Below are 21,733 nucleotides of genomic sequence, written 5' to 3' on the forward strand. Positions count from 1 at the left end.
GCATGAATCAGAACTTCATTCTTTTTATTGCTGAATAAAATTGCTCTTGGAGGCCAGGCATGGTGGTGCATGCCTGTAATTTCAACACTTTGGGAGGGTGAGGCAGGTGGATCACTTGAGCTTACGAGTTCAAGACCAGCCTGGGCAACATGGCAAAACCCTGTCTCTACAAAATACAAAAAATTAGCTGGATGTAGCAGTGTGTTCCTATAGTCACAGCTACCCAGGAGGCTGAGGTGGGAGGATTGCTTGAGCCTGGGAGGCCAAGGCTGCAGTGAGCCATGATTGTGCTACGGCACTCCTGCCTGGGCAACAGAGTGAGACCCTGTCTCAAAAAAAAAAAAAAAACCCAAAAACTTGCAACTTGCTCTTGGCATATTCATTGTGTGGATATACTACATTTTGTTTATCTATTTGTCATTTGGACATTTGGGTAGTTTCTACTTTTTATTTTATTTTTTGATGGAGTCTCACTCTGTTGCCAGGCTGGAGTGCAGTGGCGTGATCTCAGCTCACTGCAACCTCCGACTCCCTGGTTCAAGTGATTCTTCTGCCTCAGCCTCCCAAGTAGCTGGGATTAGAGACACGCGCCACCACACCCAGCTAAGTTTTTTGTTTTTTTGTTTTTGTTTTTTTTTTTTTTAGTAGAGACAGGGTTTCACCATGTTGGCCAGGATGGTATCCATCTCCTGACCTCGTGATCCACCTGCCTCAGCCTCCCAAAGTTTTGGGATTACAGGCATGAGCCACCGCACCCAGCCAGTTTCTACTTTTTGGCTATTATGAATAACGTGGCTATGAGTATTCATGTTCCAGTTTTTGTGTGGACATATATTTTCATGTCTTTTGGGTGTGTATCTAGGAGTGGGATTGCTGGGTCATATGGTAACTCTGTGTTTAACATTTTGAGGAACTACTGGATTGTTTTTCAAAGTGGCTGATCCATTTTACGTTCCCACCAGCAGTATATGAGGCTTCCAGTTTCTCCACATCTTTGCCAACACTTGTTAGTATCTATCCTTTTGATTATAGCCATACTAGGGACTGTGATATCACTTGCTTTTTTATTTAATGTGTATGGAATTTTTTCTGTATCAGTATATATAGATATCTTGTGTGTGTGTATGTGTGTGTGTGTGTGTGTGTGTGACACAGTCTCACTCTGTAGCCCAGGCTGAAATGCAGTGGCACGATCTCGGCTCACTGCAACCTCCGCCTCCCAGGTTCAAGTGATTCTCCTGCCTCAGCCTCCTGAGTAGCTGCGATTACAGGCTCCTGCCACCACGCCTGGCTAATTTTTGTATTTTTAGTAGAGACAGGGTTTTGCCATGTTGGCCAGGCTGGTCTCAAACTCCTGACCTCAGGTGATCCATCCACCTGGGCCTCCCAAAGTGCTGGGATTACAGACGTGAGCCACCATGCCCAGCTGATATCTTACATATTTAACTGCTGCATAGTATTCCACAGAAACCATGCTTTTCAAGATATTCCTGCCTATATCATTCTGTTATTTCTTCCACCAGGGCTCGGCAGTCTGGAAATAGAAACAATGGTGGTGGATCGATTCAATTGATCCAGATTTGGAAGTTGCGTGGCAGGTGAGAAGGATTTGGATGGTAATGGTGAGAGAGGATTTGCAATAATTTATCAAACATGTGGTGCAGATCAATCCTGGTGCATAAGTGACTAACAAGGAGCTGGAGTGGATGGCATAGCATAGTGGCTAGAACCCTAAAAGAAGGGATTTTACATGAAAGTGGAAAGACAACTTTTTGTTTGGTTTTGCATTTACCCATTCCCTCTGTTGAGCTTTTTTTTTTTTTTTTTTTTTTTTTTTAAATACTGAGTTATTCACTACTTTGCCTTCTTTTTTTTTTTTGAGACAGAGTCTCATTCTGTTGCCCAGGCTAGAGTACAGTGGCAATCTCGGCTCACTGCAGCCTCTACCTCCCGGGTTCCAGTGATTCTTGTTCCTCAACCTTCCGAGTAGCTGGGATTACAGATGCCCACCACCATGCCCAGCTAATTTCTGTGTTTTTATTAGAGATGGGGTTTCACCATGTTGGCCAGGCTGATCTCGAACTCCTGACCTCAAGTAACCCACCCACCTCAGCCTCCCAAAGTGTTGAGATTACAGGCGTAAGCCACTGCGCCTGGCCTGCTTTGCCTTTTTAAACAGATGATTCAGAACATAATATAACCTTGTCTTGTGACTCAGGGTGGCCATTATGATCATCTGCTTTTGCCCTGGACCTCTGAGGCATGTAGCAATATGTCTTTCCTTATGTCTTTTCCCTAAGTGTGTTCCGGATTTTTGTGCTTTTGAAGAAGTTCTGAGATCAACGTATTCTTGGTTCCTCTAATGTGTAGCTGTTTGACTAAGGACTGACTCCATACATCTCCTATGAAGTGAAGTTCATGAGTTTTATGACAGCAATTTTACATGCTGCTTAGATGCTTTTTTCTCATCTAGGTTTTTAGTTATATTATGGCAGAGATTATAAGAAATCTGATCTCCAGAGAAGTGTTGGTACTTCTTTAATTTGGCATAGACTATTTTTGGCAAGCCAGTTTTCTAGCATTGAACAATTTAATGAATAAGTTCATAGTCACCCTATCCACATTCTTTTTAATAGTAGAAAACTGTCTGTCTAATACAGTAGCCATTAGCTACATGTAGATTTTTAAATTTAAATATAAATTAATTAAGAGTAGGCTGGGTATGGTGGCTCATGCCTGTAATCCCAGCACTTTAGAAGGCCAAGGCGGGTGGATCATTTGAGGTCGGGAGTTCAAGACCAGCCTGGCCAACATGGTGAAACCCCGTTTCCACTAAAAATACAAAAATTAGCTGGGCGTGGTGGTACACACCTGTAATCCCAGCTACTCAGGAGGCTGAGGCAGGAGAATTCCTTGAACCCAGGAGGTGGAGGTTTGCAGTAGCCGAAATCTGCCACTGCACTTCAACCTGGGTGACAGAGCAAGACTCCATCTCAAAAAAAAAAAAAAAAGAAAAAGTTCCCTTATTGTACTAGCCACATTTCAAGTGCTTAGTAGTCACATGTGGCTAGTGGCTACCATATTGGAGAGTGCAGATGTAGAACACTTTCATCATCAAATAAAGTTCTATAGAGCAGCAATGGTTTAGACATTGAGCCAGTCTCTTCTCAGGCTTCTTGTTTCCAAACTAGTCTCATGGTTTAAGTGCATCCTTGTACAAGCAACCATGCTCATACTATTCTCCAACACTCTCTGACTTCCAACCCCTGATCATTGTCATTTGCTCTCTATTAGTGTTAATTTCCTATGGCTGCTATAACAAATCACCACAAGTTTAGTGGCTTAAAACAACATAAATTTATTATCACATATGACATAGTTTTGATATTTGTCCCCTTCAAATCTCACGTTGAAATGTGTCCCCTAATGTTGGAGGTGGAGCCCACTGGGAGGTGTTTAGGTTATGGGGGTTGATCCCTCTTGAATAGCTTGGTGCTGTCCCCATGATAATGAATGAGTTCTCACTCTATTAGTTTACAGGAGATCTGGTTGTTTACAAGTACATAGCATGCCTCCCCTCTCTCTCTCACTCCCCCCTCACCATGTGACATGCCTGCTCACCCTTTGTCATCTGCCATGATTAGAAGCTTCCTGAGGTTCTCACCAGAAGCAGATGCTGGCATCATGCTGCTTGCTGCTTATACAGCCTGCAGAACTGTGAGGCAAATAAACCTCTTTTATTTATAAATTACCCAGTCTCAGGTGTTCCTTTATAGCCACACAAAACCAACTAAGGCAATACAGTTTTGGAGACTGAAGTTCAAAATCAGCCATTTTCCAGCTTCTAGATGCTGCCTACATTCCTTAGTTCATAGCTCCTTCCTCCATCTTCAAAGCCTGCAGCATAGCATCTTCAAGTCTCTCTGTGACTCTCTGACCTCTGCTTCCATAGTCACATGACCTTCTCTGACTCTGACCTTCCTGCCTCTTTTATGAAGAATCCATAATAAAGATTAGGTCCCCTTGGCTAATCCAGAGCAATCATCTCATTTCAAGATTATTAACTTAATCACACCTGCAAAGTCCCTTTTAGCATTTTACCATTATGTTATACAGGTATGTTGTGAGGACCACTATTCAGCCTGCCACAGACAGTTTTCTACAGTGGCATTTTGTTTTCCTGTGATGGACAGTGATCCAGTGGTCCTTATTTTCCAGGACCAGACTATGCTGGTCCAGCACAGAGTATGCTGATATCCCAAGGTTTTATATAAAGGGAGGATAATGTTTTAAAATCTTATTTTCTGTGAGAAAACATTTTAAATGGTCTATTTTCAAGGTATGATAAATCTAAGTACTGGTAGCCAGCCTGCGGACGTGACAAACCACACAGCTTATGCACCTAGAAAGTCGCAATAAGCAAACAGAATGTAGAGGAGGAGTCAGCCTATAAAAGGGAAGAAAAAGTTTACAAAGTTATTGGAGAATCGAAACTTAAGCAGGGAAGGGGACAGGGTTATAACCTTATAAGGGATAATGAAACTTAGGTGATGTCCAGGAAGATTGTAACCCCACAGTACTTGACCAATGAGGAACTGGGGGAGGGACTTGCATGCTAGGAGATAAATGACCTGCTGTAGCTGCCCCAGCTGTGCCTGCCTACCAGACACCCATTCTTGCAAGATCACCATTAAAAGTCTCGCTTCCATTGTTCTTTTGTGTCTCTGAGTCCATTCTTTGGGTTTGGACAGATGAATGTGTTTCTCGCAAACTTGGGGGCCAATCTGGGATCTCTGTGCCTGCGTGGAGTTGGACTCCGGCCAAGAGGGGAGAGGCGTCCCACCTGATTTAAGTGGCCTGCTCTGTCTGGGAATCCCGGCTCCCTGCAGAGGCCATAGACAAACCTGAGACTGTTATTCAGGAGGCAGTGGAGGTGACACAGGGAGAAAAGCAGGCACCGTGGCAACCAGGCAACCTCATGTACGAGCCAAGGTAGGAAAATTGGACTGTGAGTATTGTCTTGGTGGTTGGGCATTTTTGGAGGTCGAGTGTGTGTGACTGAGACGTATCCTAGGTATGAAGCAAGTGTGGAGACCCAATTTGCGGTTCTGTTCTCTCGCAAGGGAAACAGCCAGAGACGGATGAAGTGATTCTCGGTGTGTGCAAGAAACCTCTAGTGGGGGGCTTGAGTACACAGGGAAAAACTCAGACACAGATTGACGAAAATGGGAAACAGAAATTCTAGGCCTAGGGGACAAAGGAAAGAGGGAGCCAAAGAGACTCCCTCTGACATTCCCCCGGATAGTCCTTTAGGGAGAATGCTGCAGGTTTGGAGGGACAACTCTTGAACCAGGGACAAGGAAAAGCAAAAGATGATAAAGTATTGCTGTTTTACCTGTCCCAAAGACCCCATTCGTAAGCCTTCAGTCTTTTGGTTTAAGTTTGGCTCAGATGAGGACTGGGTGTGCCAAGCTTTAATTCTCTATGTGAATGATAAAACCCCATTCTAGGCCGGGTGCAGTGGCTTATGCCTGTGGTCCCAGCACTTTGGGAGGCCGAGGTGGGTGGGTCACAATGTCAGGAGATCGAGACCATCCTGGCTAACACAGTGAAACCCCATCTCTACTAAAAATACAAAAAATTAGCCAGGCGTGGTGGTGGGCGCCTGTAGTCCCAGTTACTCGGGAGGCTGAGGCAGGAGAATGGCGTGAACCCAGGAGGCAGAGCTTGCAGTGAGCTGAGATCGCACCACTGCACTCCAGCCTGGGCAACAGAGCAAGACTCCACTAAAAAAAAAAAAAAAAAAAAAAAACAAAAAACACATCCTCACAAGAACAGATAGGTTATGCTCTCTGCTGGATCAAAGAATTAACCCCCACGTTCCCCATCAAAGAAGAAGAAAAAGAGCCTAGTAAAAAGCCCTTGCCCAGTGAAAAGCCCTGGGACCCCCTATCATGCTTGCCCCTCCATACAGCTCACAAAATAGGGGACAGGAAGATCAAGGGGGCAACAGGAGGGTTAGAGGAAGAAAGACCTGGAGACCATGGGGGAGCCGAACCAATTGCTCCTTTAAGTCCTCATCCAAATTTAAGAAAAAGAACAGTGTAAGAGGGATATTGAGAACTTCCTTATCCTTTCCACACAGCAGGCATCTAGCATGCTCCCCCTCTTAGGGAAGTTCCCATGGGACAGGGAGAGACTGGCTTTGTAAATGCTCCTCTTAGAAGTTCTGAAGTTAGGAATTTCAAGAAGGAAATGAAACCGTTCCTAGAAGATCCCCTCGGTTTAGCAGACCAGCTGGACCAATTCCTAGGAACCAGCTTTTACACCTGGGCTGAAATGATGTCTATCATGAATATTCTGTTCACAGGAGAAGAAAGGGGAATGATTAGGAGAGCAGCCATGACCATCTGGGAGAGGCAACACCCTCCCGGGCAAGGAGTCTTGCCAACCAAACAAAAATTTCCGAATGTCGATCCTAAATGGGATAATAATGATCCCAGGGACTGGGCCCAAATGCAGGACCTCAGGGAACTAATAATTAAAGAGATCAAAGAGTCCACTCCTAGGACACAAAATGTCTCAAAGGCATTCAAGATTCAACAAGAAAACGAGGAAACTCCCTCTGCATTCCTGCAGAGGATCCTGAGAAAATACTCTAGATTAGATCTGGAGGACCCAGTAGGGCAAGGCCTTTTGAAGGTTAACTTTGTAACTAAGAGCTGGCCTGACATTACAAAAAAATTACAAAAGAGTAATGAATGGGATGAGAAACCAATTGAGGAATTACTGAGGGAAGCTCAGAAGGTCTTTGTAAGGAGAGAGGAAGAGAAGCAGAAACAAAAAGCGAGAATCATGGTTTCCACTGTGGAAAAGGTAGTCAGAAAAAGGTTAGATCAAGATCCCTCTTGAAGGAAACAATGGAATAATAGATTTCGACACAGAGAAAGAAGGGAAAAGCTCCTAAGACTATGAGTTGATGTTAGAAGTGCGGAAAACCAGGGCATTTTAAGAGAGAATGTCCTGAATGGAAAAAAGAAGAAAAAATGATCCCCTTCATGACCGTTGATGAAGACAAGGGGGGCCAGGGGTTCCTTCTGAGTAGGACTCTCCAGGAACCGTTGATAAATGTGAAGGTGGGACCCGAGGGAGAAGAAGTGACAGTTTTGGTTGATACTGGGGTGGCTTGCTCCTCCCTAATTCACCAACCAAGGGGTACAGAAGTCTCTAAGGAAAAATTGACAGTATCGGGGTAAAAGGGGAGGGATTTCAGGTTCTGATATTCAAGAAAATGTTAATTAGATTGGGACCTGAACAAATTGAGGGGTCACTCTTATATGTTCCTGAAGCAGGAACTAACCTCCTTGGTCAAGACCTGATTGTGAGATTGGGTTTAGGATTAGGAATAGAGGAAGGACAAATAAAAGTAATGATGGGCCTCCTAACAAAGGAAGAGGAAAGAAAAATTAATCCCCTTGTGCGGATTAGGGAAGGCAACAGGGGAGGGTTAAAAATCACACCCTTACAGATTAAACTAAAACAACCAGGAGAAGTAGTTTTCAGAAAACAGGCCAGGCACAGTGGCTCACGCCTGTAATCCCAGCGTTTTGGGAGACCGAGGTGGGCGTATCATGAGGTCAAGAGATCGAGACCATCCTGACCAACATGGTGAAACCCTGTCTCTACTAAAAATACGAAAAATATCTCGGCATGGTGGCACGCACCTTTAGTCCCGGCTGCTCAGGAGGCTGAGGCAGGAGAATCACTTAAACCTAGGAGGCGGAGGTTGCAGTGAGCTGAGATCATGCCACTGCACTTCAGCCTGGCAACAGAGTGAGACTCCGTTTCAAAAAAAAAAAAGAAAACAATATCCCATTTCTCTTGAAGGGAGAAAAGATCTCCAACTGGTAATAGGGGGATTGATTAAAGATGGACTATTAGAACCCTGCATTTCACCATACAATACTCCAATTTTCCCAGTCAAAAAGCCTGATGGGTTCTATAGATTGGTGCAAGACCTAGGGACTATGAATCAAATTGTCCAGACCCACCATCCTGTGGCACCTAACCCCTACACCCTCCTTAATAAGATACTCTGTGAACATAAGTGGTTCAGTGTGGTGGGTCTAAAAGAAGCATTCTGGGCATGTCCCCTAGATTTTCGGAGTAGGGACCTCTTTGTCTTTGAATGGGAAAATCCTATAACTGGGAGAAAACAACAGTACTGCTAGACTGTGCTGCCACAAGGTTTCATGGAAGCCCCAAACGTATTTGGTCAAATAATAGAAAAAGTCCGGGAGGAATTCCAACCTTCCAGGGGAACCCAGTCATTACAATATGTAGATAATCTTTTAATTTCTGGGGAGAGGAGGGCCGAGGTATCAGAAACCACCATAAGCTTGCTTAATTTCCTAGGAGAAAGGGGATTGCAAGTCTCTAAGAACAAATTGCAGTTTGTAGAAAAAGAAGTTAAATATTTAGGACACCTGATTAGTGAAGGGAAGTGGAGAATAAACCCAGAGAGAATATCTGGAATAGTGGGCCTGCCTTTGCCTAAGACAGAGAGAACTCCGAAAATTTTTAGGTTCAACTGGCTACTGCAGGTTATGAATTGACTCATATGCTCAAAAGACAAAAATTCTGTATCTCAAGTTACTAGAAGAGGAACCCGATCCCATGCAATGATCCCCAGAGGAAATTCAGGTAGTGAAAGAGCTAAAGCAGGCCCTCATTACTGCCCCGGTCCTGGCGCTCCCATCTTTAGAGAAACCATTCCATCTGTTTGTAACAGTAGGCCAGAGTTTGGCCTTGGGGTGCTCACTCAAACCAGGGGAGGGAAGAGGCAACCTGTTGCTTTTGTCTCCAAGCTTCTCGAGCCTGTCTCTCGGGGGTGGCCTGAATGTGTGCAAGCAGTAGCTGCCATAGCCCTGCTGGTAGAGTCAAAAGCTAACCTTTGGTGGGGCCCTAATAGTAAGCACCCACACCAAGTCAGGAATATATTAAATCAAAAAGCCGGGAGGTGGTTAATGGATTCTTGGATTCTAAAATATGAAGCCATGTCACTAGAAAAAGATAATTTGGTTGTAACAGCAGATACTTGCCTGAATCCAGCCAGTTTCCTATGGAAAAGAGAGAAGAACAAAGAGACATCAGACCATAACTGCTTAGATATCATAGAATACCAAATCAAAGTTAGACCAGACCTTAAGGAAGCTCCACTACGTGATGGGATAAGGCTGTTTGTGGATGGTTGTCCCAAGTGACAAATGGCAAGAGACATAATGGTTATGCTGTTATTGATGGAAATAGTTAACCAAATAATGACCCTAAAAGGGTAGAAATAATTGAGGTAAAGGATTTAAGGCAAACTTTAGAAATTGAGACAGGGTACAGGGATGTGAATGCCTGGGTCAAATGGGTCAAATTTTCAGTACAAGCCCTCAGCAAGAGTAATTGCTGGCTGGGTGCAGTGGCTCACGCCTGTAATCCCAACACTTTGGGAGGCTGAACCAGGCAGATCACGAGGTCAGGAGATTGAGACCATCCTGGCTAACACGGTGAAACCCCGTCCCTACTAAAAATACAAAAAATTAGCCAGGCATAGTGGCACATGCCTGTAATCGTAGCTACTCGGGAGGATGAGGCTGAGGCTGAGGCAGGAGAATCGCTTGAACCCGGGAGGCAGAGGTTACAGTGAGCCGAGATCATGCCACTGCACTCCAGCCTGGGTGACAGAGCGAGAGTCCGTCTCAAAAAAAAAAGTAATTGCTATGTGTGTGTTGCGGGACGACCTCAGGCACAGGTGGTTCCATTTCCCCTAGGATGGGATACCGATCCTGAAGGCATGCATTGCATGTTGGCTCTATACCAGGACAAAGATGCATGGGGAAATGAGACTTGTAAGAGCCTGTCATTGTTCTTTCCTGCATTGTGGTGGTCAGATCCCAGAGCAATCCCCTCATTCTCTATAGGGAATATGAACCACTCCTCTTGTCTCTCTAGGCAGGGGGCAGAGTTCAATAAGCCTGTGGGAGAACTCTCGTACTTGTACCCACATCGTAATCATCACTGCTGAGTGAGGCAATGGCAATTACTCAGCTCTCCATATACTCTGGGCTGATGTCTGGTGGTACTGTGGGAAAAGGGACCTCCATAACCTGTTAGTTACTGTCCAACTGGACCAGGACTTGTGCTTTAGTCCAATTGGCCATTCCTTTCACCCTGGCATTCCATAAGATACCCGAAAATACACATGGCCACCAAAACCAGAGAGATATGACAAATTCTTTTGATCCCAATATATATATTGACTCGATAGGAGTCCCTAAGGGGGTGCCTAATGAATTTAAGGCCTGAAGCCAAATAGCTGCTGAGTTTGAGTCAGCACTCTTTTGGTGTCAGCTATTAATAAGAATGTGGATTGGATTAATTATATCTGTTATAATCAACAGAGATTCATCAATTGTACTCAGGACGCCCTCAAAGAGGTGGCTAGCGAGTTTGATGCCACCAGCCGAATGGCCTGGGAAACAGACTTGTGCTAGACAAGTCTGATACTAGCAGAAAAAGGGGGCGTATGTGTTATGCTAGATGGGAAATGTTGTACTTTCATTCCCAACAATATTGCCCCAGATGGGACCATCACCAAAGTTTTACAAGGACTGACAACTCTAGCCGACAAACTGGCAGAAAATGCTGGAATTGACCCATTTACAGGCTGGCTAGAAGGTTGGTTTGGAAAATGGAAAGACATGGTAGCTTCAATCCATACATCTCTCATAATTGTGGCAGGAGTCTTAACAGCAGTGGGATGTTGTATTATCCCTTGTGTGAAGAGAGTAGCACAGAGATTAATTGAAAGAGCTATTAATAAACAAATGCCAATGACTTACCAGCAAAATAACCTGCTACTATTAGAAACCAAATTAAACTCACTCTCCTATAAGGAAGAAAGTAGACAAGTTCTAGAGTGATTCGAGGACCAAAAAGGGTTTAGATGAAAATGAGACCAAAGGAAGTAAATTAAAAAGAGGAGGGAATTTGTGAGAAAACATTTTACATGGTCAATTTTCAAGGCATGATAAATCTAAGTACTGGCAACCAGCCTGTGGACATGACAAACCACATGGCTCAGGTACCTAGAAAGTCATGATAAGGAAACAGAATGTAGAGCAGAGGTCAGCCCATAAAAGGGAAGAAAGTTTTGTTATTGGGAAATCGAAATGTAAGTGGGGTAGGGGACTGGGGTATAATCTTATAAAAGATAATGAAACTTAGGTGACGTCTGGGACTATTGTAACCCCATAGTACTTGACCAATGAGGAACTGGGGGAGGGACTTGCATGCTAGAGATAAATTACCTGCTGTAACTGCCCCAGGTGTGCCTGCCTACCAGACACCCGATTTTGTAAGACCACCATTAAAAGTCTCGCTTCCACTGTTCTTTGTGTCTCTGAGTCTATTCTTTGGGTTTGGATGGGTGAATGTGTTTCTCAAATTTTCTGCCTTTCGCCTATATGTAAATACCAAAATATAATTGTTCTGACGCTCAAAATATGATGATCCTGTGAGTATAGTGGTATAGGAGTATCTTATCAGCAAGACAAATCCACAGCTAACTCAATATCCTATCAGAGTGTTTGACTACTGTAATACAGTTATTTCAGGGCTAATCTCTGCCAGCTTTTCTTCTCAAACACACACACACACACACACACACACACACACACACACACACAGATATGGATGCACCCACAAACAAAAAGCTGGGGGCTTGATATATTAACCAAAGCAAAGCCTGCTGAGCTTCTCTTTGCCCCCAAAAAAAGGATGATAAATGAAAGTCTGAATCATTCCTAGGAGAAGCAGCAGCAGACACCAATGCAGGATTGGTCTTCCACTTCCAGTCTGGAGAAGATAGCATAGACTCATTTCTCCCTGCTTCTCCCAGGTAAACCCAACCAGAAATCCTGGAAATAATTCAAGAGGTGGCCACAGGAGAATTCTAAAAGGTTTAAAGGGGAAGGCAGAATGATTAGGAATCCCAGAACTGGAGGAACACCATAGTAGCAGGGTACCTTATGACTCTCAAGCCATAAATGTGACCCAGGGCCAGCATTTCCCAAACCCCATCCTAGCAATAGAAAATGGTTCCTGTAGGTTCCTTTCTCCTCTGCATTGAATGGGAGTCCTACTGACACCAACAGGTAAGCCTGGCAACTCCAGCAAGTGGGATTTAGCAAGGTGCCCCACTGACAATAAGCAGCCAGAAGAGGTGCTGTCCTTTCTCACAAGGTCAGAGACTCCCCTACCCCACTGAAAGATACTCTCCAAGCAAGCACACCATCAAGGGGAAACGTGACCATAACAAGTAGCCTAGCCCAGGAAGCCTGTTTATCTTCATGGTCTTGAGGCTTCTCTCTTCCTCTGAGAGATACCAGGAAGGCAGGCAGCAAAGTCAGGGGAGTCCCACCAGAACCAGCAGAGACAAGGAAGATTCTTTGTTTCCACAGACTAGAAAAATCACTTCCCCCACCTAGAGGCACCAGGCAACCCTATCTGAGAAACACTCTGCTTCCTCAGGCAGCGCCAGCAGGGAAGAGTGGACCCATTAGCACCACATGAATCAAGCAGACCAAAATAGCACTACAGAGGCTCTGAAACTAAATTGTCATTGGAATCACAGCCTTCAAAAGTAGGCCAGGACCTGCATGCTAAACCTAAACAAACTGACTGCCTGCTAAAATCAAATATTTAAGTAGGAATTAGAGTCTTCTAACATAATAGTCAACATATCCAGAATATGATAAAAATCACCCTAAAACAATCAACTGATACCAACACCAAGATGAATTAGATGTTGAAATTATTTGACAAGGGTTTTAATGTAGCCACCACAAAAATGCTTTAATAAGTAATTGCAAAGTCTCTTGAAATAAATGGAAAAAATATAAAATCTTAGCATAGCAATAGAAGTTATACAAAAGAATCAAATATACTCCAGGCCAGTCTGACATGGTACATTCAGTCTCTGATTAGGAACGTGGAGTAGGGCAAGGACAAGTTAAGATGGGAAATACATGTGTGGTTCTGTGATGGAGCTGCAGCTGAATTATTTCATCACAAGGGGCTCTTATGTTGTCAAAGGACACAGACCTGAACCTTGACTGAGTAGTTTTCTGAGGGGCATTGAGCACTTCCTGGGGAGTCCAGAATTGGGAAACTTGGTTTTGACCTTCATGTGGCTGTGTGACTATCTCTTATCTGCCTCTTTCTGGGAATAGGAACTACTTCAAATCCAGGAAGGGAGGCTGGTCAAATACAAATAACAATAAACAGCCCAATGGCAACCCTTCCTTGCAGTGAGTACTCACTGTGTGCCAAACACTGAACTAGATCTCTTTGTGAGCATCCATTCATGGAATCCTCACAGCAGCCCTCCACTGAGGGCATTTTTGAGAGCTCAGGTTTAATTAGGTTAAAGTTCCCTCAGTAGACACCTGGGGTAGCTACCAGCCTACAAGGCCCTGTGCCAGGTACAGGTATAGGTGATACTGTGATGACACCCTTCATAGACACACGTGACTAGAGCTCACAGCAGGTGAGGGCAAGCAAGTTCCTGGGATGGAACAACATGGGGGTCCCAAGGAACAAGTGGCCACATTCTGGGAGTGTTTGGGAAGATTTCCCCTTGGCAGGGTATTTAACTTGGGCCTCCAGATACTGGTGAAAGCAGTCTGGCATCAGGAAGACTTGGATTCAAGTCCTGACTCCTTTGCTTCTTGGCGATGGAACCTTGGTTAAATAACTTAACCTAAAAAAAAAAAACTTAACCTGACTGAGCCTCAGTTTCCTCATCTGTAAAATGGGTATAAGTATTGCTATAATCATTGTTGGCTTGTTGTGAGGAAGAAATGGGAAGATGCTCAGAGCAGCCCTAGGCAGGGATAGTCTGTGCCTCTTTACTTGAAGGCCCCTTCTGACACACCTTCCTCCAGGAATCCTTTGATCTCTTCTTCCTTCAAATTCATACATAATCAGGCATTTTATACATGATTAAAACACCTGTTCACATTTTTTAAAGAACCAAATGAAAATTACAGAACTGAAAAATAGATTTTTAAAAATTGCTGGATAGGATCAATTATACAGCAGAGATGGCAGAGGACAAAATCAGTAAACTTGTGTATAGATCAATAGAATTTACCCAGCCTGAACAACAGAGAGAAAATAGACTGAAAAAAAAAGATGGATAGGGCCTCAGGGACCTGTTGGAAATAACAAAAGATCCAACATTCATATAATCAGATTCCCAGAAGGATACCAAAACCAAAGACAGTACAAAGCAAGAAAACTATGGATGAATGAATATCTTTCATGGACTTAGACACAGAAACTGCCACAAAATAGTAGCCAAATGAACCCAACAATGTAGAAAAGAATTATACTCTGGGATTTATTCCAATGTATGCATAGTTCAATATTTTAAAATTAATCAATGTATTCCACCATATCAGCAGACTGAAGTCATTTGACCATATCAACTGGCACAGAAAAAGCATTTGATGATAACATTCAATTTTTTTTTTTTTTTTGAGACAGGGTCTCACTTTGTTACCCAGGCTGGAGTGCAGTGGCACAAACACGGTTCACTGCAGCCTCAACCTCCTGGGCCCAAGTGATCTTCCCTCCTCAGTACCCCCAGTAGCTGGTACTGTAGGTGTGTGCCATCATGCCTGGCTAATTTTTTGTTTTTTTTCTGCAGAGACAAGGTTCCACCGTGTTGTCCAGGTTGGTCTCGAACTCCTGAGCTCAGGCAATCTGCCCACCTCAGCCTCCCAAAATTGCTGGGATTACAGGCATGAGCCACCACACCCAGCCTAAAGTTCAACATTTATTCATGATTAAAAACTCTCAGTACACTAGGCATAGAGGAAAACTTCCTTAATCTCATAAAGAACATCTACAAAAAACCTACAACTAACATTATACTTAATGGTGAAAGACTGAGTTCTTTCTCAAGTCAGAACAAGGCAAGCATGTTTGTTTTCACTACTTTTTTTTTTTTTTGAGGTGGAGTCTCACTCTGTCGCCTAGGCTAGAGTGTAGTGGCACGATCTCAGCTCACTGCAACCTCTGCCTCCTGGGTTCAAGCGATTCTTGTGCCTCAGCCTCCCAAGTAGCTGGGACTACAGGGGCCCACCACCATGCCCAGCTAATTTTTGTATTTTTAGTAGAGACGGGGTTTTGCCGTGTTGGCCAGGCTGGTCTCGAACTCATGACCTCAGGTTATCCGCCCACCTTGGCCTCCCAGAGTGCTATAGTCATGAGCAACCGTGCCTGGCTGTTCTCACTACTTCTATTCAATATTGTACTGTAAGGTCTATTCTGTACAATGGCAAGAAAGGGGGAAAAATAGCTCTAGCACAACAAGACAAGAAAAGGAAATAAAAGGTACATGGATTGGAAAGGATCAAGTGACACTGTCTTGATTCGCAAAAGACTTAATTGTCTACATAGAAAATCACAGGGAATCTTAAAAAAAAAAACACCTCGTAGAACTATTCACTGAATTCAGTAAGGTCATATGATACCAGATAAACACACAAAAATCAATCACATATATATACTAACAATGTGGAAATCTAAATAAAGAACACAATGCCATTCATCCTTGTGCCAAAGAGCAAGTATAAATTTAACAAAACATGAAATGATCTGTATGTTGGAAATTATAAAACACTGAGGAAAGAACTCAAAGAAGACCTTAATAATTGCAGAGATATACTGTGTGGGTTAAAAGACTTAACATAGTAAAGATATCAATTATCCCCAAATTGATCTATAGGCAAATGAAATTCCTATCAAAATCCAGCAAGGACCTTCATAGACATAGAAAAGCTTCTTTTAAAATTTACATGGAAAGGCAAAGGACCTAGAGTACCTAAAGTGATTTTCATAAAGAATAAATTGGAGGGAATCACTCTTCCCAATATAAAGGGTTACCATATATGGCTATAGTAATCAAGATACTGTGGTACACGGATATAGACAGTGGAAATGATAGATCATGCAGACTTGGAAGGGTGAGGGGTGGAAGGGAGGAGGATGATGAGAAATTGGCTAATGGGTACAATGTATGTTATTCATGTGATGGATACACTCAGAGCACTAACTAACTTGGCCACTGTGCAATCTATGCATATAATAAAATTGCACAGGTACCCCAATATTGTACAAATAAAAAGAAAAAAAAAGAGAGTGTGGTAATGGCAGAGAGTAGACACATAGATCAATGGAACAAAAAACCCAGAAATATAGCAACGCAAACTTGCTCAATTGATATTTGACAAAGGTATAAAAGCAACTTAAGGAAGGATAGCATTTTCAACAAACAGTTCAGGAGCAATTGACATCCATAGGCCAAAAATGTGAACTTTTACCTAAACATCCCACCTTATACAAAAATAACTCAAAATGGATCACAGACTTAAATGTAAAGCATACAACTATAAAACATTTTAGAAAAAAAAAAAACACAGGAGAAAATCTTCATGATTTAGGGCCTAGCAAAGTGTTCTTAGGTTTGATATTGTCTAAGGGTTATCCATGTAAGAAAAAATACATTAAATTGGGCTTCATAAAAAATTAAAATCTTTGATCTATGAAAGATTCTATTAAGAGAATTAAAAGACAAGCTATAGACTGAGAGAAAATATTTGCAAGCTACATACCCAACAAAGGACTTGTATCTAGGATATATAAAGAACTTTTGGGCCAGGCATTTTGGCTCATGCCTGTAATCCCAGCATTTTGGGAGGCCAAGGCAGGTGGATCACTGGAACCCAGGAGTTGGAGACCAGCCTGGGCAACATGGCAAGACCACCTCTCTACAAAAAAAAATATATATATATATAAAAATTAGCTGGGTGTGGTGGCGCGTGCCTGTAGTCCCAGCTACTCGGGAGACTGAGGCAGAATTGCTTGAGCCCAGGAGGTCGAGGCAGGAGGTACCACCGCACTCCGGCCCGGGAGACAGAGCGAAACCCTGCCTCTGGGGTGGGGATAGATTAAGACACCCTATTTTGATTTCCTAGTGCTGTCCCCTGGTATGAAGATTTATATAGCAAAGGCTTGTTTTTTTCATTAAAGTGATGTTCAATTAAACTTGGTTACTGAGAATTTCCAGAAGGCAAACAATTCTTCTTTGGATTACCAGAGGCCCTAAGGTGCTACATACTTAGGTTTGGGGAGTCGTTCTTTGTAACTATCCAGCCTAGTAGCCAGATGGCCAATGAGTTCCATGCCTGCACAATGAGCCAGAAAATGTTCAAGGCCCCAATTTTTTGTTTTCATCTTTTTTAAAAAAATTAAACTTTCTATTTTGAGATGATTGTAGGTTCACGTGCAATTGTCAGAAACGGCACATTGAGATATTATATACCCTTTATCCAGTTTTTCTCAGTGGTGACATCTTATAAAACTGTACTATAGTATCACAACCAGGACATTGCTACAACCTATTACTCTTGCCCAGATTTCCCAAGTTTTACTTGTGATCATTTGTTTCTGTTTATGTGTTCTATGTATTTTGTTATATGCATTTTTTTTTAAATAACAGATTTTTTCACTAGAAGTTTTATGCAGTTGTAGCACGTGTAGGTTCATGTATCCACCAACACAGTACAGAAACGTACTTTCACCACAAGGAACCTTTTGTAGCCATGCCTACCTCTTTTTTTTTTTTTTTTTTTTGAGATGGAGTTTCACCCTTGTCATCCAGGCTGGAGTGCAGTGGTGCAATCTTGGCTAACTGCAACCTCTGCCTCCCAGGTTCAAGCGATTCTCCTGCCTCAGCCTCCTGAGTAGCTGGGATTACAGGCACCTGCCACCACGACCAGCTAATTTTTGTATTTTTAGTAGAGACAGGGTTTCACCATGTTGGCCAGGCTGGTCTCAAACTCCTAATCTCAGGTGATCCACCCCCTCGGCCTCCCAAAGTGCTGAGATTACAGGCATGAGCCACCGCGCCCAGCTGCCATTCCTACCTCCTATATGCTCCATTCCCTAATGCCTGGTACCCACTAATCTGTTCCCCATCTCTATATTTTTGTCAAGAGTGTTATATAAATAATCATACAGTTTATAACCTTTTAAGATTGGCTTTTTTTCACTAAGCAAAATTCCCAGGAGTTCATTCAAGTTATTGCATGAACCAATACCTGATTTCTTTTTTTTTTTCTTTTTTTGAGACAGTCTCATTCTGTCACCCAAGCTGGAGTGTAGTGGTGGGATCACAGCTCACTGCAGCTTTGAACTCACTCAAGCGATCCTCCTACCTCAGCCTTCTGATTAGCTGGGACTACAAGCGTGTGCTACCACACCCAGCTAATTTTTAATTTTTTTGTAGAGACAGGGTCTCACTATGTTGCCCAGGCTGGTCTCTAACCCCTGGGCTCAAGCAATCCTCTCTCCTCAGCCTCCCAAAGTGCTTGGATTATAAGCTTGAGCCACCGTGTCTGGCCCCTGATTTCTTGTTATTGCTGCATAGTATTCCATGGCATGGATGAATTATAATTTGTTTAAACATTAATCTGTTGAAGAATGCCAACAATGTATGAATGATACAGTTTTTCTGCGTATTTGCCAGCATGTGTGTTGTTAACTATTTTTTATTTTTAGCTATTCTGATAGGTGTTTAGTGATATCTCATTGTGATTTTAATTTGCATTTCCCTTATGGCTAATGATGTTGATTGAGCATCTTTGTCGTGTGTTTGCAATCTATATATCCTTTTTGGTGAAATATCTATTCATATATTTTGCTCATTTTCTAATCGGATTGTTTGAGTTTTGAGAGGTTTTTTTTGAGATAGGGTCAATTTTGTATTGCTATAAAGAAATACCTGAGGCTGGGTAATTTATAAGAAACGAGATTTAATTGGCTTATGGTTCTGCAGGCTGTACAGGAAGCATAGCGGCATCTACTTCTGGGGAGGCCTCGGGAAGCTTCCAATCATGGTGGAAGGCAAGGCAGGAGCAGGCATATCACATGGTGAGAATGGGGTGGCCAGGGCAGAGAGAGGGAAGTGTGTATGTGTGTGGAGAGACAGAGAGATAGAGAGAGAGAGAGAGCGCCACCACACACTTTTAAATGACCAGATCTCATGTGAACCCAGAGTGAGAGCCCACTTATCACCAAGGGGGTGGCCCAAGCCATTCACGAGGGATCTGTCCCCATGATCCAAACACCTCCCACCAGGCCCCACCTCTAACATTGGGGATTAGATTTCAACATGAGATTTGAGTGAGGACAAATATACAAACTCTATCAGTTATACTGCATAGTTGATGAAGTCTGGGCTTTTAGTGTACCCATCACCTGAATTGTATACATTGTACCCAATAGTTACTTTCTCATCCTTCACCCACCTCCCACCCTCCTACCTTTTGGAGTCTTCTCCAATGTGTATTATTTCACCCTCATTATAGAGTTTTGAAACCAGAAATCAGCATCTTGGGCTGCCTGAACTATTCTCAGATCACTTCTCTTACCAATTGGGGAAACTTCCAGGACAGAAGAAGCCAGCTGACCTCCGTACATGTGTATGGTTCTTGCCCAGGAGCCTCCATGTGATTCTAGAGCCAGTCCTACACACACACACACACACACACACACACACACACACACACACGATAGGTACAACTGCCTCAGGAAGTCATGTTTTAAGGAATTCTTAAACTGCCCTCCTGAGTACCCCCAAATGTCTGTTGCTAAAGTTTAATCATGTCTGAACTTTCCAGCATCAGAAGCATCTGTCTGAGGAATTCCAGAAGACCTCCCTAAAAATGCAGATGTGTCACTTATGAGGATATTCCATGATGAAGTTCGGCCCTGTGGGATTAGAATGATACCTTTTGATTTGAGATGTGTGAGAGGTCTGAAATGGTGCTCAATGCTAAGAAATAGGAACTCCAGCTTACATTAAGAGGTGAGACAGGGAATGACCCTGCCCAGCCAGGTGTCAGCAGGAGATGCTGGGACTCAGAAAGGTGGGCCAGAAGGGGAGGAAAGTGCAAAAGGAGGAGTGGGGGCATGCTGAGTACAAACTTTGCCTATTTCATAAATATGCCTGGATCATGCCCTGGTGGGCCCCACTATTGAGTTGTGTAGCTAGATGCTTGTTGGCTTCTGCCTTATCTACCTACCAGAAAAACACTAAGTAAAAGCTTTGAAATTCAATTCAATAAAAAAAAGTTTATGAATCCAGTGTACTTAGCCAAAATGAGGGATAAGGATGCCTTCTGGTTGCAGGAGGGCTTTATTCTTTGCTTAGTTTCCTCTTCTTTTGTGTTTCCCCTTTCTCCTCAAAGGCAAGCCATCACTGAGGTCCTAAGGAACTCAGTTGTCAAGTATTGAACACTGCCAGTTTCTATAAGGAAGAGAGTCAGTCTCAGGTGGGAGGATTTAACCTGGAGCTGAAGGCAATAGGACAATCTTTGCACACTGCATCCAGAAGTAAGCATCCCTTCTGGCCGGGCACGGTGGCTCATGCCTGTAATCCTAGCACTTTGGGAGGCCGAGGCGGGTGGATCACTTGAGGTCAGGAGTTCGAGACCAGCCTGGCCAACATGGCGAAACCCTGTCTCTAGGAAAAATACAAAAATTACCCGGGCATGGTGGTGTGCACCTGTAATGAGGCGCTTGAACCCAGGAGGCAGAGGTTGCAGTGAGCTGAGATTGTGCCACTGCACTCCAGCCTGGGCGACAGTGCGAGAATACGTCTTTAAAAAAAAAAAGTAAGCTTCCCTTCTGCTTGGGGTTAACCAGGGCCATGGTCTTTTTCACCTTTTTTTTTTTTTTTTTTTTTTTTTTAAGACAAGTCTTGCTCTTGTCGCCTAGGCTGGAGTGCAGTGGCACAATCTCAGCTCACTGCAACCTCCGCCTCCTGGGTCCAAGCAATTCTCCTGCCTCAGCCTCCTGAGTAGCTGGGATTACAGGTGCCTGCCACCATGCCCAGCTAGTTTTTGTATTTTTAGTAGAGACAGGGTTTCACCATGTTGGCCAGGCTGGTCCTAAACTCCTGACCTCAGGTGATCTGCCTGCCTCGGCCTCCCAAAGTGCTGGGATTATAGGTGTGAACCACCACGCCCATCACCAGTGTTATTTTATAGCTCCCCTACCAACTACAGACATATACAACTAATGAAGTAAGGGTGTGTATATCCAGCAACACAGCTAATTTCCGTCAATTGGCCAATGCTCAACAATTGACAAATTAGTAGATTGTGCTTGAGTTGACACTTTTACAATCCAATGCTTCATAAAACAGATGGCTACTTGTTTTATTCATATATAAGTGGCTCTTAGTATATCAAAAGGATGTTTAAAACAACAAAAGAATAATCAAAAGCACAATTTGTCACCTCGATTCTTAACAGATTCAAGCCATATAATGATACGAGCCTTCGGTTAAACAAGCAAAATGACAGATTGCCAGCAGAGATATTGAGGCAGGCACAGTCCCATTCCTGATGGGTTCTGGCCATGACACCTGTACACCAAGCAGGTGTGTTTAGGTGTGCCCCAGGAAGTGGGAGATCTGAGCATTAGGATATTCCAGACCTCTTCACATTAGTAGTCATAAAGGAAGTGCAATTTGAGAAACAACAGAAATAAAATACACTCAGGAAGCTAGTAAGGCATTCTGAGACCCAAATGAGAACGGGAAAGA

General features: G+C 43.3%; 1 long non-coding RNA gene across 2 annotated transcripts in view; it reads left to right on the forward strand.

Moving 5' to 3' along the window:
- LOC103889097 (uncharacterized) overlaps positions 1-21,733 on the forward strand; it is an 87,359-nt gene that overhangs the window by 40,313 nt on the left and 25,313 nt on the right. For both annotated transcript variants that reach the window (XR_008518155.1, XR_008518156.1), the window contains 2 exons: positions 1,524-1,598; positions 4,752-4,992. This is a non-coding gene — a long non-coding RNA (uncharacterized LOC103889097). The remainder of the gene's footprint in view (positions 1-1,523; positions 1,599-4,751; positions 4,993-21,733) is intronic.

Source organism: Pongo abelii, chromosome X (genome assembly GCF_028885655.2).
Source record: "Pongo abelii isolate AG06213 chromosome X, NHGRI_mPonAbe1-v2.0_pri, whole genome shotgun sequence".
In the NCBI taxonomy this organism is placed as follows: domain Eukaryota; kingdom Metazoa; phylum Chordata; class Mammalia; order Primates; family Hominidae; genus Pongo; species Pongo abelii.